General features: G+C 40.0%; 1 long non-coding RNA gene across 1 annotated transcript; it reads right to left on the bottom strand.

Moving 5' to 3' along the window:
• Positions 1-635: 635 nt before the first annotated feature.
• LOC122057185 lies at positions 636-1,338 on the bottom strand. Its single transcript, XR_006133472.1, has 2 exons — positions 1,202-1,338; positions 636-890 (listed from the first exon to the last, which is right to left on the bottom strand). It is a non-coding gene; the product is annotated as an uncharacterized LOC122057185 (long non-coding RNA).
• Positions 1,339-13,393: the final 12,055 nt, after the last annotated feature.

The raw sequence follows: 13,393 nt of genomic DNA, 5'->3' as shown, positions 1-13,393 counted from the left end.
ATTTTTCTCCTTATTCTCATGGTTTTAGAGTATGGTTTCGGAACGAGTATCAGTCATCCCCGAGACCGTTATGGTATCGAAAAAAATTGGTATGAGATTGCCTATATCGGATAAAAAAACCTCTACTTTATGTTAAAAATGATTTTTTTGAGTTTTTTATCCCCTCTTCCATACGTTCAACCAATATAGTATCGAGATCGAATACTTGTCAAACCAATACAGATACCGATACTTAAAACCATGCTTATTCTTGTTTTGTTAACGGGAGTTGCTCTATAGGTTATTCCCCATTTGCAATTTCTGAATGTAGTCGTCGCACTGGTTGGACAGGCGTGGAGAAACTCAACAATGCAGCCCAGCATTTCAATGGTTCCTTCGTCGGGAGGGCTGGGAGGCGGTTGTAGGGCTGGGCAGCGGCGCGGGGCTAGGGAAGGTGGGGTTGGGGAGGGAGGAAAAGGGGGGGTGCAGGGTTGCTTCGTCGTGTTCTCTGAAGAATAAGAAGAAGAGAGAAAATGATAATAAATTTAATAAAACAGATTTTGGAATACGGGTCTTCTCTATTTTTTTCGCTTCAATAGAGCCAGAATCATTTTTTGAATTTCGGAGTATCCATGATGAGAGAACAGAAACGTCCATGATCACAATATAAACTTTTATTTTTTGTTCAGCTCCATTATAATTCACAATTCCACAACAAAAAGCTACAGAGTTTATAAGATATTTGTAGGCATACGCAGTAAAATGTTTGTCCTTTCAGACAAGTACCCATGGACAGTGTTGCTAAAAGCAAACACAGGAGAAAAGAAGCAATATCTTCCCAACTTACAAAAAAATTGATCAAAAAATGGGTCAAAACCCTATAGCATTCTCCAATCTCAGCCCTGCTTACCCTGAAAAGAACAACAGAACATCAATAAATTCACACTAGGTCAAAAAACAGGAAAATGTTCATCAGTAACACAAGTACACAGCTGCAGGCCCCAACTGTTCAATCAGTAACACAAGTCCTGCATATTGATTTCTTGCCACATCCAAGAACACCATAAAAAAATAATAATAAATAAAAAGTATGAGAAACATCTCAGAATCCTTATTCATGTGCATTCTTAACTCAGACAGTAGGTTGACAACATCAATTTAAGATACTTTCCAAGCATTTTCCTAATAGAATATCAAGACCATTGAAAAGGAAAAACCCTACACTGAAAAGAACTGGAGTTGACCCATCAATATCTTAGCCCAGTTTCTTGATCAATAATTCTTGCATCTCCACTTAGATTTAGAAGACCATAAATGGCAGCTTGCAACATTAGTACCCTGTCTCAGAGCCCTTCAAGAAAAGAGATAAAAGTCGAAGCTTTTGATTAGAAACTCCTTCAAGAAAAACCTCAGCCTCGTTTTTTGTACTTGTATCCCATATCTCTGTTCCTCAGAAGTAGATCTTATGCTTAATTAGGATTTAATCCCTGCCTTCTCCTCTAATAACTGCTAATTTCATTTTCATAAATGCTCAACATAGTAGCAGAAGGCCCAACCTTTTAATTAATAGTAAAAAAGAAGCAAATAAGGAAGTACTTAGGTAATATCTTAAAGAGTATGTGACCTTTCTCATCTGATTATTAGGAATTTGTCTGCTACTTTTTTGCCCATTTGATGAGGGGAAATTAAGGGGATAAAAGGAAAGAGATTAATAACTAAAGGGGTAAAAGAACAGAAAACCCACCCTGCCATGGCATTCTTCAAGTCCTCTCTGTTTGAAAACAAAAATGAAATAAAAGGTGAGACCCCTTTTTCTTTATTGGATAGGTATTTTAGCTCAAGGGTTTCACAACAATGCTCAATTCAAATAGATTCTCATTTCAATATAGCATAAGACATCCACAACACTTAACATGAGTTCTCATCAGGTTATCAGATTGTCACATACTAATACTATACACTCATTCTTGTCCTCACTATCAAAACCTTCTTTAGCCTTTTTTCCTCTGTACTCCCTATGTCTCTTTCACCTCTTACTAAGGTAGGACAGCTAGGAGTAACCATCAATTAGAATTGGGTATTTTAGAAGGAAACAAAAAAGTTAAGGAAAGACAAGGTAAGGTTTATAGGAAAATTAGTTAGAAAATAATGAATAAAGGGGTAGGAAATTAAAGTGGTTATTTGATAGGTTTAGGAAATTGCGAAGTGAAAACGACAAAAAAAAGTGTAAATCAGCGAACGAAACAACGAGAAGACAATGGATGAAAGCTACCAGGGTCACACAAATGTGTTTTCTAGGACACACCTAGAACTGTTGAAAACAACACACTTCAAAACAAGAAGCATTCTCTAATATTAAGTATTAGATGAATCAATTTTAGTACTGCAGGATCACAAACATTATTGAAATATAGATAAATACAACTCTGAATACAAAAAATTTGTCACACACTGCATCTCACTTCAAGCCAAGAAGCATTTTCCAAAGGAATAGAAAGATATTCCATTCATCATACGAATTTTAGAACAAAAGCTTCCATTCAGATTATCGAACTGTATCTAAACTATGACTGATAATAAAAATCTTGTCACAGACGTGATACCCAGCCAGTATGTGCAATGCACACACTTAAATGCTAAATCAGGAGTGTGAAACAGTCAACAGAAATTAACACAGAATCAGAACATCCAACAACCAAGCACATCACAGCTCAAAAAAAAAAAAAAAACCACTAAGTACACCACAGTGAAGAGTTCAGGAATAAAACAGAACCAGCTGCAGAAAATATGCTAATTATAGGTTCAGAAAACCAGCAACAATCAACCTTGACTTCACAGGGGGCTTAAAACAAATCAGTTAGCAGACTACGGGAGTGGAGCTTCAATCTCCAATGGCAGGTTATAACCCCAATATGTCTCACTGAAGCTCAACCTACATTGCATTATTTTAATAACCCCTTACTAGAAGTACATCCCAAATTCAAATAATAAGAAGGAAGTTTAGTAGATCAGTACTTTAATTAAGCACAAAATACAGACATGGCACCTGAGATTCCTAATTGTCCAACCCAGTTCTATTCCAATTGAAACTAACACTACAACAGCGATCTGAGCACCTAGTTATACTACAGAAAACAGCAGCATAGTCTACAGCTATGAATAATAGCAAGAAGAATAACCACAGGATTCTTAAGAGAGCAGAAGAACAGAGGGACAAGATTCTATTCCACTTATCAGAACACGAACAACAAACCCCCTAAATGACTTAACACATTTAAGACTTCCGTCCTCTATTTAACAGACATCCGTGGATCAAAGATGAATGTCTGAGCTGAGAAGAGAGTTTTAAACTACTCTTAGGTCCTTTGTGTGGCTGCTGGTCTTTGATCTGGTACTAGAACACACTCAGGTCACTCTCTCACAAATCAGATCAAGGAAAAGAGAAAGGAGATGGGATAGATGTGGGTGGGATGGCTATCTCAGCCTGGGCCTCTCACCCGCAGCTATCTCAGCTGATGAGGAATTCTTTCTCAGAATTTAGGAGCAAGTTGCTGCAAATATCATTCATTAATTGTCCTGAAAAAGTTACAGCAATGCCCCTTTTATAGAGGTTCAAACTCCTACTCAAAATATGACTAGACATAATAGACTCCTACTTAGCTTAGGACTTAAGCTACTAACTAATTGATGTCTTTGTCCTTAAAAACAAATTAAACACCAAACAGGACTTAAGAAACATAAACTCCAACATGGGGTGGGACTCAAAAAAACAATAAAGCAATTTCTACTAGGAGAACCAAGCCCATCGGTAGGCTGGTTCGACCAATCCCGATCAGATCAGATCTGGGTGCTGCTATGAGTGGCTGGTTCTACCCTTGGTCTGAACCCTTCTTTCTTCTTCTTCGATAAGTAATGCCAAATTTGCTGCTGCTGGACTGATCTACATCAGAGTGCATAGGGGATCTAAGTTCTTAGAAACTTGTAATGCTAAGATGATTTGTAAGGTGTGACTTATACCATTGGGAAAGCAACAAGGAAGGTTTTATTGGTGCCATTTGGAAACCAATTGTAGTCACTACCATTGGAAAGTGATAGGAATAATGAAAGTCCAAGAGTGATCTCTTGGTAGTTGATGTAGGCAAGGTTGGCAATTGGCTGAACCACTATAAAATTCTCTTGTATTAAATGTCTTTTATCTCTTTCCCCTGATTGGTCACATGATTTATTTTTACACAACTCATGTTTCATCATTTGGATAGTTAGAATATTTATTTGGTAAACTCATTCTGCCAAAATTGGCCAGTATGGCATAATCATAGATTCACAAGGAATTAAGTTTTCAATGGAAACTAAAATTTTCAGGATATTGTGAATTAAGTTATAAATGGAGAATAAAATTTTCAGGAGAGAAGAGAGAAGAAATTTAGGACATTGTAGCTATGTCAGAAATCGAAAAGAAAATGTCCATTTTGTTAAGATTGTGAAACTTCTGGAGGTGTGAACTATGGAGGAGGCCCACCAAATTTGTAAGAACACTCAGTGTATGCTGACCCAATACCCACACCAGCGCCAAGCGCTAAAGATGCCCATCGTGTCATAGGACTCCCTGGTTGAGAAATGATATAAAGTCACTAGATGATAATGATAATATTTACAACTAGAGAGAAAAGAGATACAGATTCCAATGACTAAAGTATGAATAGGATGCATTACTACAACTTTTTAGGCAGTGGATTCTTCTTGAGTGACCAGTTAACATTGACCATGTAGGAAACAACAACCAGCTATATATGGTTTCACAATCACAGCAGAGTTACAATTAAATTTCAGAAAATAAATAATATCTAATCTATAATCTACTAGTCAGATAAATCCCTAGGCATAGTAAATCTTCCTCCTTTGCCCCTTCAAGTGAAGGAAGCACAGAGAAGATACAGAAAAACTGAATTGAGTTTTCCATTAGAAGAGAAAATAAGACTTTAGTTATCTTTCTCAAGTTAACATGTTGAAATGATTCACGGAATTCTTTAACCTGTCTATACAATGAGGCTACCACATTAAAAGTCAGAATTTTAAGTTGATTTGGAGACAAAAAATTCAAATCTGAACTGAAAATTTTGCCATATAAGACTTCAGTTAGCACTAAAGATCGATTGAACTTAAAGAATCAGGTTTTAAAAAGGTTTGTGATGCAGTTCAAAAGAACAAGAAAGCTAGTTGAAATCTTGGACCGAAAAGTGAAGACCCTTCGCAACCACTCCATTTCTTTCGTAAAGGTGTGATGGGCTAATCATTCACTTGAAGAGGCATCTTGGGAGAAAGAGGATGAAATCCAAGCCAAGTACCCTCATCTTTTCGAACAACCAGGTACGCCAATTTCGATGATGAAATTTTCAGAAAGGGGGGGGAAATGTGATACCCTACTTTTTAAACCCGATCTAATTACACGGTTGACCCGGTTTAACCATGTAGGACCCGAACCGGAGAGGGTTAAGGCGGGTTCCTTATGGACCATGATGGCAAGGGTAACTTTGAACACCGGTTGGCCGGACAAGTATGAGTCAGTGCCAGAGGAGACGGGTGTAACCAAGCCGTGTACATGTACATATCATAAGGCCATGTACGGATAAAGCAGGTATGTAGTCGTATCCTAAAGCGCATACGTATAATATACCTTATGCCGAGAGTGAGATTCATGTCGAGAGTCGAATTCCATCAAAATCCCACTTGTTGGCCAATTTTCGGCCCTCAGGTGGGAGGTCACAGGTGGGCACATCCGCCCACTTGAGTGACCCACCCATGTATTACTAAAGGTTTTCAGAAAGTATAAATAGCCATTATTATTTTTTTCATTTTCTCATTTATGACACTCGGGTGTTGGTGAGAAGAGTAAAGAGGAGAGAGAAAAGAAGGGAAAAAGAGAACGGAGAAGAGGAAAAGGGAAGGAAGAGGAAGAAGAAATGGATTTAAGTGGTGCCAAGGTTTGATCTTCCCATTTCGATGCCGGAAGAGTGATCTCCAACACGAGATCTACGTTTAGAGGTGAGCAAAGGCTATATTCTTAAACTTTCACCAAACCCAAGTAAGAAACCCTTGATTTGGGTAGGGTTTCTTGAGATCTTGTAAATCCCCATTGAGATGATGAATCTAAGGTTTAATAGATGGTCTATGTGTTGATTTTGAAGGATTTGAAGAAGTGTTTACAAGGTTGGAGAAGCATTGATGATTTGAAGTGATTTTGAGGTTTTTGAAAGAGTTTCGGGAGCAAAGAAGGTAATCCATTCCTTAAATCTAACCTAGATCTAGGTTAGAATCATCTTATGAGACCTTGATTATGTAAAAAATGGGATTAGAAAAGCCCCATTTGATTCTCTAAAGGTTGGGAAGGTTTTAGGAAAAATGACATTTTTTCCGCCAAGACCGATGGGCCAAATGGCCCGCCTGAGAGGACAGGCCCTCGGGGCCAACCAGCAGGCCCCTACCGATGGGCCGATCGGTGGGCCAACCTTCCCGTCGGTCCTAGCCGACCCTCGGGGCCAATCGACGGGCCGACCAACAGGCCAACCTGCCCGCCGGTTAGGACTGGTGGATCAAGACAGGTGGGCTGTCTGACCCACCCGAGAGGCTCCCAACGTGATTTTTTCATCCGAATGGACCCAAAACGGTCGTGCAAACTTCTTTTAGGATTCTAAACATGATTTTGTCATCAAATCTTGTTAGTTTTGACCCCAAAGTGGTGAAATGCTAACCCCATTCACTTATGATAGGTTCACCAAATTTATGTTTCTCGCGCCGGATCTCACTCGTACAGGGCGTGAGTCTTTGTACACTACAATTAAGTGGGGAGAGGACGTTTGGCCTTATTTTAAGGCTTGTTTGGCATTCAATAAATTGTATCTAGACTAGCCATGTCATCATGCAAATTATATGTAGCTTAACCATCCTCATATTTTTATGCCATGTGTGTTGTGTTTATTTTCTCAATGTCAAATGATGATGTGCTTATGTGATGAATGTTGACATAATTGTGCATGATGCATTAATAGACTAGATGTCGTAGTTGGCTTGGAAACGAGTGCATTGGTGGTCCGTGGAATGGGACGCGGTGGCACTATGCAATCGTACTATGTCATATAGGAGCATGTGGTTTAGGATTATCATCTTCCTGAGCTACGACCCTTCCCAATAGGGGTTTAGGTGTTGGGTTACCATTCGGGGGGAAGTAATGGTCATGGTTGTCGGGTCACTGTGGCGGTTAGACATACGCCCGGCTGGTCATTAGGACAGTCGACAACCTCGGTGGTATATTCAAGAGGGTCAATCGTACTGCTTTTAAATTGCTGGAGTCAACACCTTTATTTTCTATCATTTACTTCTATGTTGAGAGCCGGTAGTCGGCATGCTTTACTTTTCTGAGTACTCATGGTGGGCCTTCTCCGACAGCCCTATGGGCGTATCGCGGGATGGAGTTTGCGGCTCGTACCGGGAGTATACATGCACTGTGGTTGTAGTAGCACTAAACCGAAGACTTAGTAATGTTGTTTAGGTAGATGTGATTAAAAATGAATTGCATAGCATATAGTGCATATGGTTGTGATTGTTGTGTGGTCCTTCTTTTTACTTACTGAGCTCATTACTTACTGAGCTAATGAACTCATCCCACGTGTACACCTCTTTTAGATGATTTTGCAGGTCACCAGCCTGAAGATCAAGGGTCGGGCCCCACAGTTGAATTCCCTGAAGAGGATTGGTGGGTCCCCGAGGGATATGAGCATAACACGGATTACTCGTGCGAGGGCTGTGTTGTGGGACCACAGCAGTGACTCCATACAGGGTTACTTTTTTATTCTTTTGATGATCCCTTTTGTGTACTTGATACGTGAATTGTTATTCTTTTTGTGTAAATATCATGCCTGCGGGCCCACATGTATTTATCTATGTACTACAATTTGGATATCAAGTATATTTGGGATATTTACAGGTAAATTAAGTCTTCCACTGAACTGTTGAACATTATCTTAGTTGTGCGTATGCTGTGGTTGGATACTGTATCAGATGATCCTGGCAGATTTGGGTTTACCGGAGTTTACCTTGTCACCGGTCCGGTTCTGTGTGAACAGGGTGTAACAGAGGGTTTCTTTCTCTATAATGCAAGCAATACTAAGAGGTATGAGGACGAGCGCTATAACCCAATTCTTCATTGATAGGGAAGTAGGATCTCATCTCACCGGGGACGTAAGCAATCTTGCTGAACCTCGTAAATCTGTGTGTATTGCTTGTTCTTATTTTTCCATTATTTTCTGCATCATTTTAGGGTTGCATTTCTATATGGGGTTGCTATGAATGGAAACTGAGATAGTCCTAACAAAACGCATGCAGGCCGTCATGGTCTTCGCTAAGAAAAATGTAAACAAACAACTAATATGCTAAGGAAAGATAAAGACAAAAATAGATTGATCTACTTGACAAAACTAATCTGCTAAGAAGTGATAAAAGACTAAGACTAGCCTACTTGAAAAGTAAAAGGAAAAAGATAAAATATGCATGGTGTTGGTGTTGTCTGATCTATTGGAAATCCCTTTCCTTTTCTATTGATGTTCCTTTTATAGCCTGAATTTTCACAACTGCAATAACCCACTAACTACTCTTATAACTACTGAAATTGCACACTTGTCACTCCCCTAATCTCCATCCTTGGGCTACTTCGTGTATCGATCAACCTGACAGTATTCAATCAGCATGATTGGTTAACCTGATTGATCAATCTAACCGATCAACTGAGCTCAGTCAATCTACTCTTAGAGATTTAAGTCAAATGGTGACTCCAACCTTCTTTGCCGGCTTCTTCATGAATGATCCCGGCTTTCCATAGGCATTTCAGATTGCAAGCTATTAGTGCAACTTCCAGAAACAGACTGATCATTGTCAAGACAAAAACGGGTAGTCTCTTGTAGATAGGACTATAGCCATGTCTTTTGGCCGTCAAATCGTAACTCTATCATAGTCACTTCAAGGGTTTGGCCTCTAGAACAGAGCTTTCACAATAGGGTTTTCACAACAGGGCTTGACAGCGCCTCCGTCAGCTTTTTACGAATTGCCCTGAGATACAGATTCAAGTTATAGTACTTCCTCAGAGCGATTGAACTAGCCTTTTGACTAAATAGATATGAGCATAGAGAGGGAATCCTGAACTACAGGAAAGAAGGAGAGCTACTTGCCAGCAGAAGGAAGAAGCAAAAGCTTTCGCATGTAGTCACTCAAATTATCTTTACTTTACGTAAGCCTGTTAGAGCCGCTCAGCTGGGGGGAGCTCTTAGTCACACTTAGCTCAGAACAATTTGTTAACAGATTGATTCGAATCTAATCCCATCTCCTGAGTTATACCTAACACTTCTGAAAATGTAGATTTGCCTGAACTTATTTAATAAGGCGAGATGGAGACCCTGATTTGGACCCTCATGATCAAGATTATGATTGTCAAGAACGCGGAGCCATAGTCAAACGATCCAAACCAGGTTGAGAGCGTCGAAGCAACTCCACCTCACTTCTACTCCTGTCCTGCTGTGGAAGCAGTGGCCGGAAGCTTCACTGTGGAGGTAGGCGGTCTGATGGAGCTGATTAGATCCACAACTGAGATGGAGCCATCCCTGGAACCCAGGAGCGAAGATATCCCTCCGGAGGCTGGCCCACAAGAATCCATCTCAGGATTAGAACCTGCAATACAAAGACTAACCATGGAGGTCACTGAAGCTGCTGAATCGACCTCTGAGAAGGAAGAAGAACAAGAGCTATTGCGGTTGAGGAACAAGCCGTTGTGGCTGCACCTATCAAGTTACACGATCTTTCTCTTTGCCCGCTTTATTAGGCTTTATTCCTGAGCGCTCTTTTGAAATGCTCTGGTGGAGCTAGAAAAGCAAGACTAGCCCTCATTAGTCAAGCTTCGGCCTTGCCTTTCTAATCGGAAGTTCTCGGCCAGTTTAGGCATGAATCTCTGAAGGCAAAACCGTGGCTGCGGGCTTCCTTTGAAACTCCCGAGATAACGGAGTCACATTCTCAAATAGTCCGTTTGATCATGGAGAATGAATTAGAGCTCTCAACGGAAACAGATGCGGCAACTCTACATGCATAGTTGGAGAACATAAGGGGCAACCCCGCTCTCCTAAGGGGCACCTTTAGGGAGTATCTTCCACAAAAACTTAACTGAACTACGGTGAACTGAAAGAACGAGGCCCGCTCCTTTTGTTTATGGGGATGGGAAGTTGGGATGGGGGTGTAGTCTTGTTGTGCGATGGTGCCGTCAATAAGAACGATGCCCGCTTCCTCTTCAGGGGCGGGGAAAGGGAAGTGGGCAGAGGCTCCCTTTCGCTTGAGAGTACACTACGTCCGGTTCACCAGGTTCTACCACTGCTTTAAAAAATGATATGTGCTTGCATACAGTTATTGCCTTTCTTTCCGATTTTACTATAAGGATTGTCGATCTTTAGCCCCTGAATATTCAAACGAAAAAAGAAGAAGGGTCTGAATTGCGATAAGGTCGATCCACTATAGAAGGATTCACTAAAGAAGGGTATGGCCGCACATGGGTAATAGTTGGTAGGTATGGCCTTAGGATTATACGTTGGTTGTTTTTAAGCACATCAGTGCTTGAGGGTTTAACGAAATTTCCAAGTCTTCCGCAGTTCTCCCATAAGTCCTTCCAACGTAGGTTTATTAGGTTATCCCTTAGCCTAGCTCTAGCTAGTAGGTGCTCTCCTAGTAGTATCTCATAAACATAGGCTGCTGAATCGACATAAAATAAAGAGTCCACTTAACCTGATTGATCAGTCTAACCGATCAACTCTTTAACACAAGGTCTTCATTTATATCCTGATTGGTCAGTCTATCCGATCAACTCCTCAACACAGGGTCTTCCTATATCTGTCATCCTAATTGGCAGTCTAATCGATTGACTGTTTAACACAAGGTCCTCATTTATCGGTCAGCCTCATTGGTCAGTCTAAACGATCAACTCCTTAATACAGGGCCCTCATTTATCAGCCAATGTGATCGGTCAGATGGATTGATAATTCTGAGCAATCAACTCCCTAACACAAGGTCCTTACTTATCAGTCAACCTGACCAGTCGGCCTGATCATTCAATCTGACCGAACTCCTTACCTTAGGATCCTCATTTATTGGTCAATAGACCAATGTCGGGTCGATTTATCCCTTATTATATGCTTATTTTATTTTTAATCAGACTGCAAAAAAAAAAAAAAAGGTGCAAACGAAAACCTCTGTTTCTTAAAGAAACTAAGAAAAATAAAGGTCACATCTTGCAGTAAGGCCTATTACCAAGAAGGTAGCTTTGACAACTTGAGCAAGTTGGATCCATGCCAATGTAAATCCTAAGAAGACCCTGGTTTTCTACTTTTCTTCAGGGGCTATTAAACCTCTTATTTCAGGTTAAGGAAAAACTCTTGTGCTTTTTTTTGTTTTCCCTTGCTAATGTACTAACTCAGATTAATCATGTTGTTGGTTCTTCATTCATAGACTTTGTACAGTTACAAAGCAAGGGAAGTGGCCATAATGGGAGTTGCTCTATAGGTTTCCCATTTGCGATTTCCAAATGTAGTCGTCCCACTGGTTGGACATGCAGGGAGAGACTTGACGATGTAGCCAGGCCAACTTTTCAACAGATCCTTCGAGTAAAGGGCTGGGGGCAGTTGCAGAGCTGGGTAGGGGAGGGGAGGGGTGGCGTTGGCACAAGATGGGGGAGGGTGCGGTAGGGTGAGGGCATTGGGGAGGGAGAAAAGGGGGGGTGCAGGGTTGCTTCGTGGTGTTGGCTGAAAAAGAAAAAGAGGAGATAGAAAATGACAATAAATATAATAAAAATAGTTAAGAAAGGGGAAGAGAGATGATGATTTGGTCAAAAGTGAAAATGAGGGATCATTTGGACATATTAAAATGGCAGTGGAGATCTAACCGTATTGATCCTTCGGAGGTGTAAGGGTTTAAATGTAGGGATGTATTAGGAATAAATTTTAAGACTAGTAGGGAATTATTAGTAATAGAATGATTTTGGATGTTATTAGGGGACCAATAGCCCCCAACCCAAGTACAAGCCGGTTGTCTCACACTGTGTAATCTACTCATTCAATACCCATCCTCCATAGGGATGTCAAGTCTTCCAATGTACTTCTAAATGATATTTACATAGCTCTAAGAATCTGATTTTAGATCTTCACAACATGCTCCTTTGAATCAAACTCAAGCCACAACATTAGTTCAACAGACCTTAGGTTACCTGGACTTGTATGAAAGCATTTTGGGTCCAAGTAACCTAATGTCCCTTCAACTAATATTGTCAATTGACTTTGATTCAAGGAGCTTGTCGTGAAGCACTCCCAATCCAATTATGGGGAGCCCGCAACGAAATAACTGCTTTGATAATAAAGAGAGAGAGAGAGAGAGAGGATGCTACTCTCCTCACTCCAGGTTAAGAATGTAAATGAATATTCAAAAATCTGAATTTGATTGGCATCCATATTCGTGTAGGCGTTTTCATATTCATTTAGGAGTATCTGGATTCGAATTTAGATAATCCAGAAAAAAAATTATCCGATCCGAATAAAATAAAATAAAAATAAATAACAAATGATCTTGAGGGCTTTTAAAGATTTGATAGATTCTAAAAACTGAGAATAGAAAATCTTGGAGTAAGATGACTCTGAGAAATAGCTTGAGATCTAACCATATTGATCCTTCAAAGGGAGGATGGTCTAGATTACAAGTCAAAGATATAAATAGATAGTCAAATATCCAAATTCAATTCGTATCCGCATCTGTTTAGGGGTACCCATATCTAATCAAATTATATCTAAATTCGATCATTTTCAATGCATATTCAATCTATATCCAATCCGCTTACATCTCTACTCCATGACAAGGACACTTATTGTGTTGTGCAACTTTTATTTTGTCCATTTTTCTTCTCTTTTTTATTTCAACCAAATGACTTGGAAAGCTAAGTTGTCAACTCAAGCATTCCCAATCTAATTATGGGTGGCCCACAAGTAAAGAACTGCTTTGCTAATGAAAATCATACTTTCACCAAAAAGCAGAGAGACCAAATGACTTGGAAAAACAAGTGATCAAGTGAGTCAAGTCACACACTCCCAATCCCCAATCCAATTATGGGCGGCCCACAAGTAATGAACTGCTTTGATAATAAAGATTCGTTTTTGGTAAAGCTTTGATAATTAAGATGCTACTTCAATAGGAGAGAGAGTGATGGGTCAAGTCAAGCACTCCCAATCCAATTATGGGCGGCCCACAAGTAAAGAACTGCTTTGACAATAAAGATTGTATTTTTTGTAAAGCTTAAATAATAAAGATGCCACACCAGGCAGAGAGATGGGTCAAGTCAAGCACT

Source organism: Macadamia integrifolia, chromosome 12, assembly GCF_013358625.1.
Source record: "Macadamia integrifolia cultivar HAES 741 chromosome 12, SCU_Mint_v3, whole genome shotgun sequence".
Taxonomy (NCBI): Eukaryota; Viridiplantae; Streptophyta; class Magnoliopsida; order Proteales; family Proteaceae; genus Macadamia; species Macadamia integrifolia.
This window is presented reverse-complemented; position numbering and strand designations above follow the sequence as displayed.